Raw genomic sequence first — 15,448 nt, forward strand, 5'->3', positions numbered from 1 at the left:
GCACACAATCACCTTTACATTGGTGCCTCCATCGTTGCTTTCACTGCTCACATTCATACAGGAAAAGCATTTGAATGGAATCAGTCCAGAGGCTGCTCTCTGCTGCGCAGCAACACAGTCAGCACAGAATGAACAGTGGCATCTGCTCACAAGGCAGAAGGAGCAGCAGGGAAAGCTAGTGCTCTGCTTCTTCAGCACACAAGCAGCTTTGCAACGGGGTCACCATCATTGCAGTCTCTCCTTGGTTTCATACCCAAAAGTCCATTTGAATCCAAATTCTCAGGTGGTGTCTCTCAGCTGCCCAGCAGCACAGTGAGTACAGCACGAACGTTTGGCCTCTGCTCCCACAGCAGAAGAGCCAGGATTGAAAGCTGGTGCTGGACCTGTTCAGCACACAATCCCCTTTACATTGGTGCATTCATCGTTGCTTTCACTACTCACTTTCATACAGGAAAAGCATTTGAATGGAATCAGTCCAGAGGCTGCTCTCTGCTGTGCAGCAACACAGCACAGCACAGAATGAACAGTGGCATCTGCTCACACGGCAGAAGGAGCAGCAGGGAAAGCTAGTGCTCTGCTTCTTCAGCACACAAGCAGCTTTGCAACGGGGTCACCATCATTGCAGTCTCTCCTCGGTTTCATACCTAAAAGTCCATTTGAATCCAAATTCTCAGGTGGTGTCTCTCAGCTGCCCAGCAGCACAGTTAGTACAGCACGAACGTTTGGCTTCTGCTCCCACAGCAGAAGAGCCAGGATTGAAAGCTGGTGCTGGACCTGTTCAGCACACAATCCCTTTTACATTGGTGCATTCATCGTTGCTTTCACTGCTCACTTTCATACAGGAAAAGCATTTGAATACAATCAGTCCAGAGCCTGCTCTCTGCTGCGCAGCAACACAGTCAGCACAGAATGAACAGTAGCATCTGCTCACACGGCAGAAGGAGCAGCAGGGAAAGCTAGTGCTCTGCTTCTTCAGCACACAAGCAGCTTTGCAACGGGGTCACCATCATTGCAGTCTCTCCTCGGTTTCATACCTAAAAGTCCATTTGAATCCAAATTCTCAGGTGGTGTCTCTCAGCTGCCCAGCAGCACAGTTAGTACAGCACGAACGTTTGGCCTCTGCTCCCACAGCAGAAGAGCCAGGATTGAAAGCTGGTGCTGGACCTGTTCAGCACACAATCCCTTTTACATTGGTGCATTCATCGTTGCTTTCACTGCTCACTTTCATACAGGAAAAGCATTTGAATGGAATCAGTCCAGAGGCTGCTCTCTGCTGCGCAGCAACACAGTCAGCACAGAATGAACAGTGGCATCTGCTCACACGGCAGAAGGAGCAGCAGGGAAAGCTAGTGCTCTGCTTCTTCAGCACACAAGCAGCTTTGCAACGGGGTCACCATCATTGCAGTCTCTCCTCGGGTTCATACCTAAAAGTCCATTTGAATCCAAATTCTCAGGTGGTGTCTCTCACCTGCCCAGCAGCACGGTTAGTACAGCACGAACGTTTGGCCTCTGCTCCCACAGCAGAAGAGCCAGGATTGAAAGCTGGTGCTGGACCTGTTCAGCACACAATCCCCTTTACATTGGTGCCTCCATCGTTGCTTTCACTGCTCACTTTCATACAGGAAAAGCATTTGAATGGAATCAGTCCAGACGCTGCTCTCTGCTGTGCAGCAACACAGCACAGCACAGAATGAACAGTGGCATCTGCTCACACGGCAGAAGGAGCAGCAGGGAAAGCTAGTGCTCTGCTTCTTCAGCACACAAGCAGCTTTGCAACGGGGTCACCATCATTGCAGTCTCTCCTCGGTTTCATACCTAAAAGTCCATTTGAATCCAAATTCTCAGGTGGTGTCTCTCAGCTGCCCAGCAGCACAGTGAGTACAGCACGAACGTTTGGCCTCTGCTCCCACAGCAGAAGAGCCAGGATTGAAAGCTGGTGCTGGACCTGTTCAGCACACAATCCCCTTTACATTGGTGCCTCCATCGTTGCTTTAACTGCTAACACTCATACAGGAAAAGCATTTGAATAGAATCCGTCCAGAGCCTGCTCCCTGCTGGCAGCAACACAGCACAGAATGAACAGTGGCATCTGCTCACACGGCAGAAGGAGCAGCAGGGAAAGCTAGTGCTCTGCTTCTTCAGCACACAAGCAGCTTTGCAACGGGGTCACCATCATTGCAGTCTCTCCTCGGTTTCATACCTAAAAGTCCATTTGAATCCAAATTCTCAGGTGGTGTCTCTCAGCTGCCCAGCAGCACAGTGAGTACAGCACGAACGTTTGGCCTCTGCTCCCACAGCAGAAGAGCCAGGATTGAAAGCTGGTGCTGGACCTGTTCAGCACACAATCCCCTTTACATTGGTGCCTCCATCGTTGCTTTAACTGCTAACACTCATACAGGAAAAGCATTTGAATAGAATCCGTCCAGAGCCTGCTCCCTGCTGGCAGCAACACAGCACAGAATGAACAGTGGCATCTGCTCACACGGCAGAAGGAGCAGCAGGGAAAGCTAGTGCTCTGCTTCTTCAGCACACAAGCAGCTTTGCAACGGGGTCACCATCATTGCAGTCTCTCCTCGGTTTCATACCTAAAAGTCCATTTGAATCCAAATTCTCAGGTGGTGTCTCTCAGCTGCCCAGCAGCACAGTGAGTACAGCACGAACGTTTGGCCTCTGCTCCCACAGCAGAAGAGCCAGGATTGAAAGCTGGTGCTGGACCTGTTCAGCACACAATCCCCTTTACATTGGTGCCTCCATCGTTGCTTTCACTGCTCACATTCATACAGGAAAAGCATTTGAATGGAATCAGTCCAGAGGCCGCTCTCTGCTGCGCAGCAACACAGTCAGCACAGAATGAACAGTGGCATCTGCTCACAAGGCAGAAGGAGCAGCAGGGAAAGCTAGTGCTCTGCTTCTTCAGCACACAAGCAGCTTTGCAACGGGGTCACCATCATTGCAGTCTCTCCTCGGTTTCATACCTAAAAGTCCATTTGAATCCAAATTCTCAGGTGGTGTCTCTCAGCTGCCCAGCAGCACAGTTAGTACAGCACGAACGTTTGGCCTCTGCTCCCACAGCAGAAGAGCCAGGATTGAAAGCTGGTGCTGGACCTGTTCAGCACACAATCCCTTTTACATTGGTGCATTCATCGTTGCTTTCACTACTCACTTTCATACAGGAAAAGCATTTGAATGGAATCAGTCCAGAGGCTGCTCTCTGCTGTGCAGCAACACAGTCAGCACAGAATGAACAGTGGCATCTGCTCACACGGCAGAAGGAGCAGCAGGGAAAGCTAGTGCTCTGCTTCTTCAGCACACAAGCAGCTTTGCAACGGGGTCACCATCATTGCAGTCTCTCCTCGGTTTCATACCTAAAAGTCCATTTGAATCCAAATTCTCAAGCGGTCTCAGCTGCCCAGCAGCACAGTGAGTACAGCACGAACGTTTGGCCTCTGCTCCCACAGCAGAAGAGCCAGGATTGAAAGCTGGTGCTGGACCTGTTCAGCACACAATCCCCTTTACATTGGTGCCTCCATCGTTGCTTTAACTGCTAACACTCATACAGGAAAAGCATTTGAATAGAATCCGTCCAGAGCCTGCTCCCTGCTGGCAGCAACACAGCACAGAATGAACAGTGGCATCTGCTCACACGGCAGAAGGAGCAGCAGGGAAAGCTAGTGCTCTGCTTCTTCAGCACACAAGCAGCTTTGCAACGGGGTCACCATCATTGCAGTCTCTCCTCGGTTTCATACCTAAAAGTCCATTTGAATCCAAATTCTCAGGTGGTGTCTCTCAGCTGCCCAGCAGCACAGTTAGTACAGCACGAACGTTTGGCCTCTGCTCCCACAGCAGAAGAGCCAGGATTGAAAGCTGGTGCTGGACCTGTTCAGCACACAATCCCTTTTACATTGGTGCATTCATCGTTGCTTTCACTGCTCACTTTCATACAGGAAAAGCATTTGAATGGAATCAGTCCAGAGGCTGCTCTCTGCTGCGCAGCAACACAGTCAGCACAGAATGAACAGTGGCATCTGCTCACACGGCAGAAGGAGCAGCAGGGAAAGCTAGTGCTCTGCTTCTTCAGCACACAAGCAGCTTTGCAACGGGGTCACCATCATTGCAGTCTCTCCTCGGGTTCATACCTAAAAGTCCATTTGAATCCAAATTCTCAGGTGGTGTCTCTCACCTGCCCAGCAGCACGGTTAGTACAGCACGAACGTTTGGCCTCTGCTCCCACAGCAGAAGAGCCAGGATTGAAAGCTGGTGCTGGACCTGTTCAGCACACAATCCCCTTTACATTGGTGCCTCCATCGTTGCTTTCACTGCTCACTTTCATACAGGAAAAGCATTTGAATGGAATCAGTGCATACGCTGCTCTCTGCTGTGCAGCAACACAGCACAGCACAGAATGAACAGTGGCATCTGCTCACACGGCAGAAGGAGCAGCAGGGAAAGCTAGTGCTCTGCTTCTTCAGCACACAAGCAGCTTTGCAACGGGGTCACCATCATTGCAGTCTCTCCTCGGTTTCATACCTAAAAGTCCATTTGAATCCAAATTCTCAGGTGGTGTCTCTCAGCTGCCCAGCAGCACAGTGAGTACAGCACGAACGTTTGGCCTCTGCTCCCACAGCAGAAGAGCCAGGATTGAAAGCTGGTGCTGGACCTGTTCAGCACACAATCCCCTTTACATTGGTGCCTCCATCGTTGCTTTAACTGCTAACACTCATACAGGAAAAGCATTTGAATAGAATCCGTCCAGAGCCTGCTCCCTGCTGGCAGCAACACAGCACAGAATGAACAGTGGCATCTGCTCACACGGCAGAAGGAGCAGCAGGGAAAGCTAGTGCTCTGCTTCTTCAGCACACAAGCAGCTTTGCAACGGGGTCACCATCATTGCAGTCTCTCCTCGGTTTCATACCTAAAAGTCCATTTGAATCCAAATTCTCAGGTGGTGTCTCTCAGCTGCCCAGCAGCACAGTGAGTACAGCACGAACGTTTGGCCTCTGCTCCCACAGCAGAAGAGCCAGGATTGAAAGCTGGTGCTGGACCTGTTCAGCACACAATCCCCTTTACATTGGTGCCTCCATCGTTGCTTTCACTGCTCACATTCATACAGGAAAAGCATTTGAATGGAATCAGTCCAGAGGCTGCTCTCTGCTGCGCAGCAACACAGTCAGCACAGAATGAACAGTGGCATCTGCTCACAAGGCAGAAGGAGCAGCAGGGAAAGCTAGTGCTCTGCTTCTTCAGCACACAAGCAGCTTTGCAACGGGGTCACCATCATTGCAGTCTCTCCTCGGTTTCATACCTAAAAGTCCATTTGAATCCAAATTCTCAGGTGGTGTCTCTCAGCTGCCCAGCAGCACAGTTAGTACAGCACGAACGTTTGGCCTCTGCTCCCACAGCAGAAGAGCCAGGATTGAAAGCTGGTGCTGGACCTGTTCAGCACACAATCCCTTTTACATTGGTGCATTCATCGTTGCTTTCACTACTCACTTTCATACAGGAAAAGCATTTGAATGGAATCAGTCCAGAGGCTGCTCTCTGCTGTGCAGCAACACAGTCAGCACAGAATGAACAGTAGCATCTGCTCACACGGCAGAAGGAGCAGCAGGGAAAGCTAGTGCTCTGCTTCTTCAGCACACAAGCAGCTTTGCAACGGGGTCACCATCATTGCAGTCTCTCCTCGGTTTCATACCTAAAAGTCCATTTGAATCCAAATTCTCAAGCGGTCTCAGCTGCCCAGCAGCACAGTGAGTACAGCACGAACGTTTGGCCTCTGCTCCCACAGCAGAAGAGCCAGGATTGAAAGCTGGTGCTGGACCTGTTCAGCACACAATCCCCTTTACATTGGTGCCTCCATCGTTGCTTTCACTGCTAACACTCATACAGGAAAAGCATTTGAATAGAATCCGTCCAGAGCCTGCTCCCTGCTGCGCAGCAACACAGTCAGCACAGAATGAACAGTGGCATCTGCTCACAAGGCAGAAGGAGCAGCAGGGAAAGCTAGTGCTCTGCTTCTTCAGCACACAAGCAGCTTTGCAACGGGGTCACCATCATTGCAGTCTCTCCTCGGTTTCATACCTAAAAGTCCATTTGAATCCAAATTCTCAGGTGGTGTCTCTCAGCTGCCCAGCAGCACAGTTAGTACAGCACGAACGTTTGGCCTCTGCTCCCACAGCAGAAGAGCCAGGATTGAAAGCTGGTGCTGGACCTGTTCAGCACACAATCACCTTTACATTGGTGCCTCCATCGTTGCTTTCACTGCTCACATTCATACAGGAAAAGCATTTGAATGGAATCAGTCCAGAGCCTGCTCTCTGCTGCGCAGCAGCACAGTCAGCACAGAATGAACAGTGGCATCTGCTCACAAGGCAGAAGGAGCAGCAGGGAAAGCTAGTGCTCTGCTTCTTCAGCACACAAGCAGCTTTGCAAAGGGGTCACCATCATTGCAGTCTCTCCTCGGTTTCATACCTAAAAGTCCATTTGAATCCAAATTCTCAGGTGGTGTCTCTCAGCTGCCCAGCAGCACAGTTAGTACAGCACGAACGTTTGGCCTCTGCTCCCACAGCAGAAGAGCCAGGATTGAAAGCTGGTGCTGGACCTGTTCAGCACACAATCCCTTTTACATTGGTGCATTCATCGTTGCTTTCACTGCTCACTTTCATACAGGAAAAGCATTTGAATACAATCAGTCCAGAGGCTGCTCTCTGCTGCGCAGCAACACAGTCAGCACAGAATGAACAGTAGCATCTGCTCACACGGCAGAAGGAGCAGCAGGGAAAGCTAGTGCTCTGCTTCTTCAGCACACAAGCAGCTTTGCAACGGGGTCACCATCATTGCAGTCTCTCCTCGGTTTCATACCTAAAAGTCCATTTGAATCCAAATTCTCAGGTGGTGTCTCTCAGCTGCCCAGCAGCACAGTGAGTACAGCACGAACGTTTGGCCTCTGCTCCCACAGCAGAAGAGCCAGGATTGAAAGCTGGTGCTGGACCTGTTCAGCACACAATCCCCTTTACATTGGTGCCTCCATCGTTGCTTTAACTGCTAACACTCATACAGGAAAAGCATTTGAATAGAATCCGTCCAGAGCCTGCTCCCTGCTGGCAGCAACACAGCACAGAATGAACAGTGGCATCTGCTCACACGGCAGAAGGAGCAGCAGGGAAAGCTAGTGCTCTGCTTCTTCAGCACACAAGCAGCTTTGCAACGGGGTCACCATCATTGCAGTCTCTCCTCGGTTTCATACCTAAAAGTCCATTTGAATCCAAATTCTCAGGTGGTGTCTCTCACCTGCCCAGCAGCACAGTTAGTACAGCACGAACGTTTGGCCTCTGCTCCCACAGCAGAAGAGCCAGGATTGAAAGCTGGTGCTGGACCTGTTCAGCACACAATCCCTTTTACATTGGTGCATTCATCGTTGCTTTCACTGCTCACTTTCATACAGGAAAAGCATTTGAATGGAATCAGTCCAGAGGCTGCTCTCTGCTGCGCAGCAACACAGTCAGCACAGAATGAACAGTGACATCTGCTCACACGGCAGAAGGAGCAGCAGGGAAAGCTAGTGCTCTGCTTCTTCAGCACACAAGCAGCTTTGCAACGGGGTCACCATCATTGCAGTCTCTCCTCGGTTTCATACCTAAAAGTCCATTTGAATCCAAATTCTCAGGTGGTGTCTCTCAGCTGCCCAGCAGCACAGTGAGTACAGCACGAACGTTTGGCCTCTGCTCCCACAGCAGAAGAGCCAGGATTGAAAGCTGGTGCTGGACCTGTTCAGCACACAATCCCCTTTACATTGGTGCCTCCATCGTTGCTTTCACTGCTCACTTTCATACAGGAAAAGCATTTGAATGGAATCAGTCCAGAGGCTGCTCTCTGCTGCGCAGGAACACAGTCAGCACAGAATGAACAGTGGCATCTGCTCACACGGCAGAAGGAGCAGCAGGAAAAGCTAGTGCTCTGCTTCTTCAGCACACAAGCAGCTTTGCAACGGGGTCACCATCATTGCAGTCTCTCCTCGGTTTCATACCTAAAAGTCTATTTGAATCCAAATTCTGAAGCGGTCTCAGCTGCCCAGCAGCACAGTGAGTCCAGCACGAACGTTTGGCATCTGCTCCCACAGCAGAAGAGAAAGGATTGAAAGCTGGTGCTGGACCTGTTCAGCACACAATCCCCTTTACATTGGTGCATCCATCGTTGCTTTCACTGCTAACACTCGTACAGGAAAAGCATTTGAATAGAATCAGTCCAGAGCGTGCTCCCTGCTGGCAGCAACACAGCACAGAATGAACAGGGGCATCTGCTCACACGGCAGAAGGACCAGCAGGGAAAGCTAGTGCTGTGTCTCTTCAGCACACAAGAAGCTTTCCAACGGGGTCACCATCATTGCAGTCTCTCCTCGGTTTCATACCTAAAAGTCCATTTGAATCCAAATTCTCAGGTGGTGTCTCTCAGCTGCCCAGCAGCACAGTTAGTACAGCACGAACGTTTGGCCTCTGCTCCCACAGCAGAAGAGCCAGGATTGAAAGCTGGTGCTGGACCTGTTCAGCACACAATCCCCTTTACATTGGTGCATTCATCGTTGCTTTCACTGCTAACACTCATACAGGAAAAGCATTTGAATACAATCAGTCCAGAGCCTGCTCCCTGCTGGCAGCAACACAGCACAGAATGAACAGTGGCATCTGCTCACACGGCAGAAGGAGCAGCAGGGAAAGCTAGTGCTCTGCTTCTTCAGCACACAAGCAGCTTTGCAAAGGGGTCACCATCATTGCAGTCTCTCCTCGGGTTCATACCTAAAAGTCCATTTGAATCCAAATTCTCAGGTGGTGTCTCTCAGCTGCCCAGCAGCACAGTGAGTACAGCACGAACGTTTGGCCTCTGCTCCCACAGCAGAAGAGCCAGGATTGAAAGCTGGTGCTGGACCTGTTCAGCACACAATCCCCTTTACATTGGTGCCTCCATCGTTGCTTTCACTGCTCACATTCATACAGGAAAAGCATTTGAATACAATCCGTCCAGAGCCTGCTCCCTGCTGGCAGCAACACAGCACAGAATGAACAGTGGCATCTGCTCACACGGCAGAAGGAGCAGCAGTAAAATCTAGTGCTCTGCTTCTTCAGCACACAAGCAGCTTTGCAACGGGGTCACCATCATTGCAGTCTCTCCTCGGTTTCATACCTAAAAGTCCATTTGAATCCAAATTCTCAGGTGGTGTCTCTCAGCTGCCCAGCAGCACAGTGAGTACAGCACGAACGTTTGGCCTCTGCTCCCACAGCAGAAGAGCCAGGATTGAAAGCTGGTGCTGGACCTGTTCAGCACACAATCCCCTTTACATTGGTGCATTCATCGTTGCTTTCACTGCTAACACTCATACAGGAAAAGCATTTGAATAGAATCCGTCCAGAGCCTGCTCCCTGCTCTCAGCAACACAGCACAGAATGAACAGTGGCATCTGCTCACACGGCAGAAGGAGCAGCAGGGAAAGCTAGTGCTCTGCTTCTTCAGCACACAAGCAGCTTTGCAAAGGGGTCACCATCATTGCAGTCTCTCCTCGGGTTCATACCTAAAAGTCCATTTGAATCCAAATTCTCAGGTGGTGTCTCTCAGCTGCCCAGCAGCACAGTTAGTACAGCACGAACGTTTGGCCTCTGCTCCCACAGCAGAAGAGCCAGGATTGAAAGCTGGTGCTGGACCTGTTCAGCACACAATCCCCTTTACATTGGTGCCTCCATCGTTGCTTTCACTGCTCACATTCGTACAGGAAAAGCATTTGAATGGAATCAGTCCAGAGGCTGCTCTCTGCTGCGCAGCAACACAGTCAGCACAGAATGAACAGTGGCATCTGCTCACACGGCAGAAGGAGCAGCAGGGAAAGCTAGTGCTCTGCTTCTTCAGCACACAAGCAGCTTTGCAACGGGGTCACCATCATTGCAGTCTCTCCTCGGTTTCATACCTAAAAGTCCGTTTGAATCCAAATTCTCAGGTGGTGTCTCTCAGCTCCCCAGCAGCACAGTGAGTACAGCACGAACGTCTGGCCTCTGCTCCCACAGCAGAAGAGCCAGGATTGAAAGCTGGTGCTGGACCTGTTCAGCACACAATCCCCTTTACATTGGTGCCTCCATCGTTGCTTTCACTGCTAACACTCATACAGGAAAAGCATTTGAATAGAATCCGTCCAGAGCCTGCTCCCTGCTGGCAGCAACACAGCACAGAATGAACAGTGGCATCTGCTCACACGGCAGAAGGAGCAGCAGGGAAAGCTAGTGCTCTGCTTCTTCAGAACACAAGCAGCTTTGCAACGGGGTCACCATCATTGCAGTCTCTCCTCGGTTTCATACCTAAAAGTCCATTTGAATCCAAATTCTCAGGTGGTGTCTCTCAGCTGCCCAGCAGCACAGTGAGTACAGCACGAACGTTTGGCCTCTGCTCCCACAGCAGAAGAGCCAGGATTGAAAGCTGGTGCTGGACCTGTTCAGCACACAATCCCTTTTACATTGGTGCATTCATCGTTGCTTTCACTGCTCACTTTCATACAGGAAAAGCATTTGAATGGAATCAGTCCAGAGGCTGCTCTCTGCTGCGCAGCAACACAGTCAGCACAGAATGAACAGTAGCAACTGCTCACACGGCAGAAGGAGCAGCAGGGAAAGCTAGTGCTCTGCTTCTTCAGCACACAAGCAGCTTTGCAACGGGGTCACCATCATTGCAGTCTCTCCTCGGTTTCATACCTAAAAGTCCATTTGAATCCAAATTCTCAGGTGGTGTCTCTCAGCTGCCCAGCAGCACAGTTAGTACAGCACGAACGTTTGGCCTCTGCTCCCACAGCAGAAGAGCCAGGATTGAAAGCTGGTGCTGGACCTGTTCAGCACACAATCCCCTTTACATTGGTGCCTCCATCGTTGCTTTCACTGCTCACATTCATACAGGAAAAGCATTTGAATGGAATCAGTGCAGAGGCTGCTCTCTGCTGCGCAGCAACACAGTCAGCACAGAATGAACAGTGGCATCTGCTCACAAGGCAGAAGGAGCAGCAGGGAAAGCTAGTGCTCTGCTTCTTCAGCACACAAGCAGCTTTGCAACGGGGTCACCATCATTGCAGTCTCTCCTCGGTTTCATACCTAAAAGTCCATTTGAATCCAAATTCTCAGGTGGTGTCCCTCAGCTGCCCAGCAGCACAGTGAGTACAGCACGAACGTTTGGCCTCTGCTCCCAAAGCAGAAGAGCCAGGATTGAAAGCTGGTGCTGGACCTGTTCAGCACACAATCCCCTTTACATTGGTGCCTCCATCGTTGCTTTCACTGCTCACATTCATACAGGAAAAGCATTTGAATGGAATCAGTGCAGAGGCTGCTCTCTGCTGCGCAGCAACACAGTCAGCACAGAATGAACAGTGGCATCTGCTCACAAGGCAGAAGGAGCAGCAGGGAAAGCTAGTGCTCTGCTTCTTCAGCACACAAGCAGCTTTGCAACGGGGTCACCATCATTGCAGTCTCTCCTCGGTTTCATACCTAAAAGTCCATTTGAATCCAAATTCTCAGGTGGTGTCCCTCAGCTGCCCAGCAGCACAGTGAGTACAGCACGAACGTTTGGCCTCTGCTCCCACAGCAGAAGAGCCAGGATTGAAAGCTGGTGCTGGACCTGTTCAGCACACAATCCCCTTTACATTGGTGCCTCCATCGTTGCTTTCACTGCTCACTTTCATACAGGAAAAGCATTTGAATGGAATCAGTCCAGAGCCTGCTCTCTGCTGCGCAGGAACACAGTCAGCACAGAATGAACAGGGGCATCTGCTCACACGGCAGAAGGAGCAGCAGGGAAAGCTAGTGCTCTGCTTCTTCAGCACACAAGCAGCTTTGCAAAGGGGTCACCATCATTGCAGTCTCTCCTCGGTTTCCTACCTAAAAGTCCATTTGAATCCAAATTCTCAGGTGGTGTCTCTCAGCTGCCCAGCAGCACAGTTAGTACAGCACGAACGTTTGGCCTCTGCTCCCACAGCAGAAGAGCCAGGATTGAAAGCTGGTGCTGGACCTGTTCAGCACACAATCCCTTTTACATTGGTGCATTCATCGTTGCTTTCACTGCTCACTTTCCTACAGGAAAAGCATTTGAATGGAATCAGTCCAGAGGCTGCTCTCTGCTGCGCAGCAACACAGTCAGCACAGAATGAACAGTAGCATCTGCTCACACGGCAGAAGGAGCAGCAGGGAAAGCTAGTGCTCTGCTTCTTCAGCACACAAGCAGCTTTGCAACGGGGTCACCATCATTGCAGTCTCTCCTCGGTTTCATACCTAAAAGTCCATTTGAATCCAAATTCTCAGGTGGTGTCTCTCAGCTGCCCAGCAGCACAGTGAGTACAGCACGAACGTCTGGCATCTGCTCCCACAGCAGAAGAGCCAGGATTGAAAGCTGGTGCTGGACCTGTTCAGCACACAATCCCCTTTACATTGGTGCCTCCATCGTTTCTTTCACTGCTCACTTTCATACAGGAAAAGCATTTGAATAGAATCCGTCCAGAGCCTGCTCCCTGCTGGCAGCAACACAGCACAGAATGAACAGTGGCATCTGCTCACACGGCAGAAGGAGCAGCAGGGAAAGCTAGTGCTCTGCTTCTTCAGCACACAAGCAGCTTTGCAACGGGGTCACCATCATTGCAGTCTCTCCTCGGTTTCCTACCTAAAAGTCCATTTGAATCCAAATTCTCAGGTGGTGTCTCTCAGCTGCCCAGCAGCACAGTGAGTACAGCACGAACGTTTGGCCTCTGCTCCCACAGCAGAAGAGCCAGGATTGAAAGCTGGTGCTGGACCTGTTCAGCACACAATCCCTTTTACATTGGTGCATTCATCGTTGCTTTCACTGCTCACTTTCATACAGGAAAAGCATTTGAATGGAATCAGTGCAGAGGCTGCTCTCTGCTGCGCAGCAACACAGTCAGCACAGAATGAACAGTAGCAACTGCTCACAAGGCAGAAGGAGCAGCAGGGAAAGCTAGTGCTCTGCTTCTTCAGCACACAAGCAGCTTTGCAACGGGGTCACCATCATTGCAGTCTCTCCTCGGTTTCATACCTAAAAGTCTATTTGAATCCAAATTCTCAAGCGGTCTCAGCTGCCCAGCAGCACAGTGAGACCAGCACGAACGTTTGGCATCTGCTCCCACAGCAGAAGAGAAAGGATTGAAAGCTGGTGCTGGACCTGTTCAGCATACAATCCCCTTTACATTGGTGCATCCATCGTTGCTTTCACTGCTAACACTCGTACAGGAAAAGCATTTGAATAGAATCAGTCCAGAGCCTGCTCCCTGCTGGCAGCAACACAGCACAGAAAGAACAGGGGCATCTGCTCACACGGCAGAAGGACCAGCAGGGAAAGCTAGTGCTGTGTCTCTTCAGCACACAAGCAGCTTTGCAACGGGGTCACCATCATTGCAGTCTCTCCTCGGTTTCATACCTAAAAGTCCATTTGAATCCAAATTCTCAGGTGGTGTCTCTCAGCTGCCCAGCAGCACAGTTAGTACAGCACGAACGTTTGGCCTCTGCTCCCACAGCAGAAGAGCCAGGATTGAAAGCTGGTGCTGGACCTGTTCAGCACACAATCACCTTTACATTGGTGCCTCCATCGTTGCTTTCACTGCTCACTTTCATACAGGAAAAGCATTTGAATGGTATCAGTCCAGAGCCTGCTCTCTGCTGTGCAGGAACACAGTCAGCACAGAATGAACAGTGGCATCAGCTCACACGGCAGAAGGAGCAGCAGGGAAAGCTAGTGCTCTGCTTCTTCAGCACACAAGCAGCTTTGCAACGGGGTCACCATCATTGCAGTCTCTCCTCGGTTTCATACCTAAAAGTCCATTTGAATCCAAATTCTCAGGTGGTCTCACCTGCCCAGCAGCACAGTGAGTACAGCACGAACGTTTGGCATCTGCTCCCATAGCAGAAGAGCCAGGATTGAAAGCTGGTGCTGGACCTGTTCAGCACACAATCCCCTTTACATTGGTGCCTCCATCGTTGCTTTCACTGCTAACACTCATACAGGAAAAGCATTTGAATAGAATCTGTCCAGAGCCTGCTCCCTGCTGGCAGCAACACAGCACAGAATGAACAGTGGCATCTGCTCACACGGCAGAAGGAGCAGCAGGGAAAGCTAGTGCTCTGCTTCTTCAGCACACAAGCAGCTTTGCAACGGGGTCACCATCATTGCAGTCTCTCCTCGGTTTCATACCTAAAAGTCCATTTGAATCCAAATTCTCAGGTGGTGTCTCTCAGCTGCCCAGCAGCACAGTGAGTACAGCACGAACGTTTGGCCTCTGCTCCCACAGCAGAAGAGCCAGGATTGAAAGCTGGTGCTGGACCTGTTCAGCACACAATCCCCTTTACATTGGTGCCTCCATCGTTGCTTTCACTGCTCACATTCGTGCAGGAAAAGCATTTGAATGGAATCAGTCCAGAGGCTGCTCTCTGCTGCGCAGCAACACAGTCAGCACAGAATGAACAGTGGCATCTGCTCACACGGCAGAAGGAGCAGCAGGGAAAGCTAGTGCTCTGCTTCTTCAGCACACAAGCAGCTTTGCAACGGGGTCACCATCATTGCAGTCTCTCCTCGGTTTCATACCTAAAAGTCCATTTGAATCCAAATTCTCAAGCGGTCTAAGCTGCCCAGAGGCACAGTGAGTACAGCACGAACGTTTGGCCTCTGCTCCCACAGCAGAAGAGCCAGGATTGAAATCTGGTGCTTGACCTGTTCAGCACACAATCCCCTTTACATTGGTGCCTGCATCGTTGCTTTCACTGCTAACACTCATACAGGAAAAGCATTTGAATAGAATCCGTCCAGAGCCTGCTCCCTGCTGGCAGCAACACAGCACAGAATGAACAGTGGCATCTGCTCACACGGCAGAAGGAGCAGCAGGGAAAGCTAGTGCTCTGCTTCTTCAGCACACAAGCAGCTTTGCAACGGGTTCACCATCATTGCAGTCTCTCCTCGGTTTCCTACCTAAAAGTCCATTTGAATCCAAATTCTCAGGTGGTGTCTCTCAGCTGCCCAGCAGCACAGTTAGTACAGCACGAACGTTTGGCCTCTGCTCCCACAGCAGAAGAGCCAGGATTGAAAGCTGGTGCTGGACCTGTTCAGCACACAATCACCTTTACATTGGTGCCTCCATCGTTGCTTTCACTGCTCACTTTCATACAGGAAAAGCATTTGAATGGAATCAGTCCAGAGCCTGCTCTCTGCTGTGCAGGAACACAGTCAGCACAGAATGAACAGTGGCATCAGCTCACACGGCAGAAGGAGCAGCAGGGAAAGCTAGTGCTCTGCTTCTTCAGCACACAAGCAGCTTTGCAACGGGGTCACCATCATTGCAGTCTCTCCTCGGTTTCATACCTAAAAGTCCATTTGAATCCAAATTCTCAGGTGGTCTCACATGCCCAGCAGCACAGTGAGTACAGCACGAACGTTT

This window comes from Pezoporus flaviventris, unplaced genomic scaffold, assembly GCF_033815535.1.
Source record: "Pezoporus flaviventris isolate CSIRO_AGI_PZ_B2104156 unplaced genomic scaffold, CSIRO_AGI_Pfla_v1 ptg000160l, whole genome shotgun sequence".
NCBI lineage: Eukaryota > Metazoa > Chordata > Aves > Psittaciformes > Psittacidae > Pezoporus > Pezoporus flaviventris.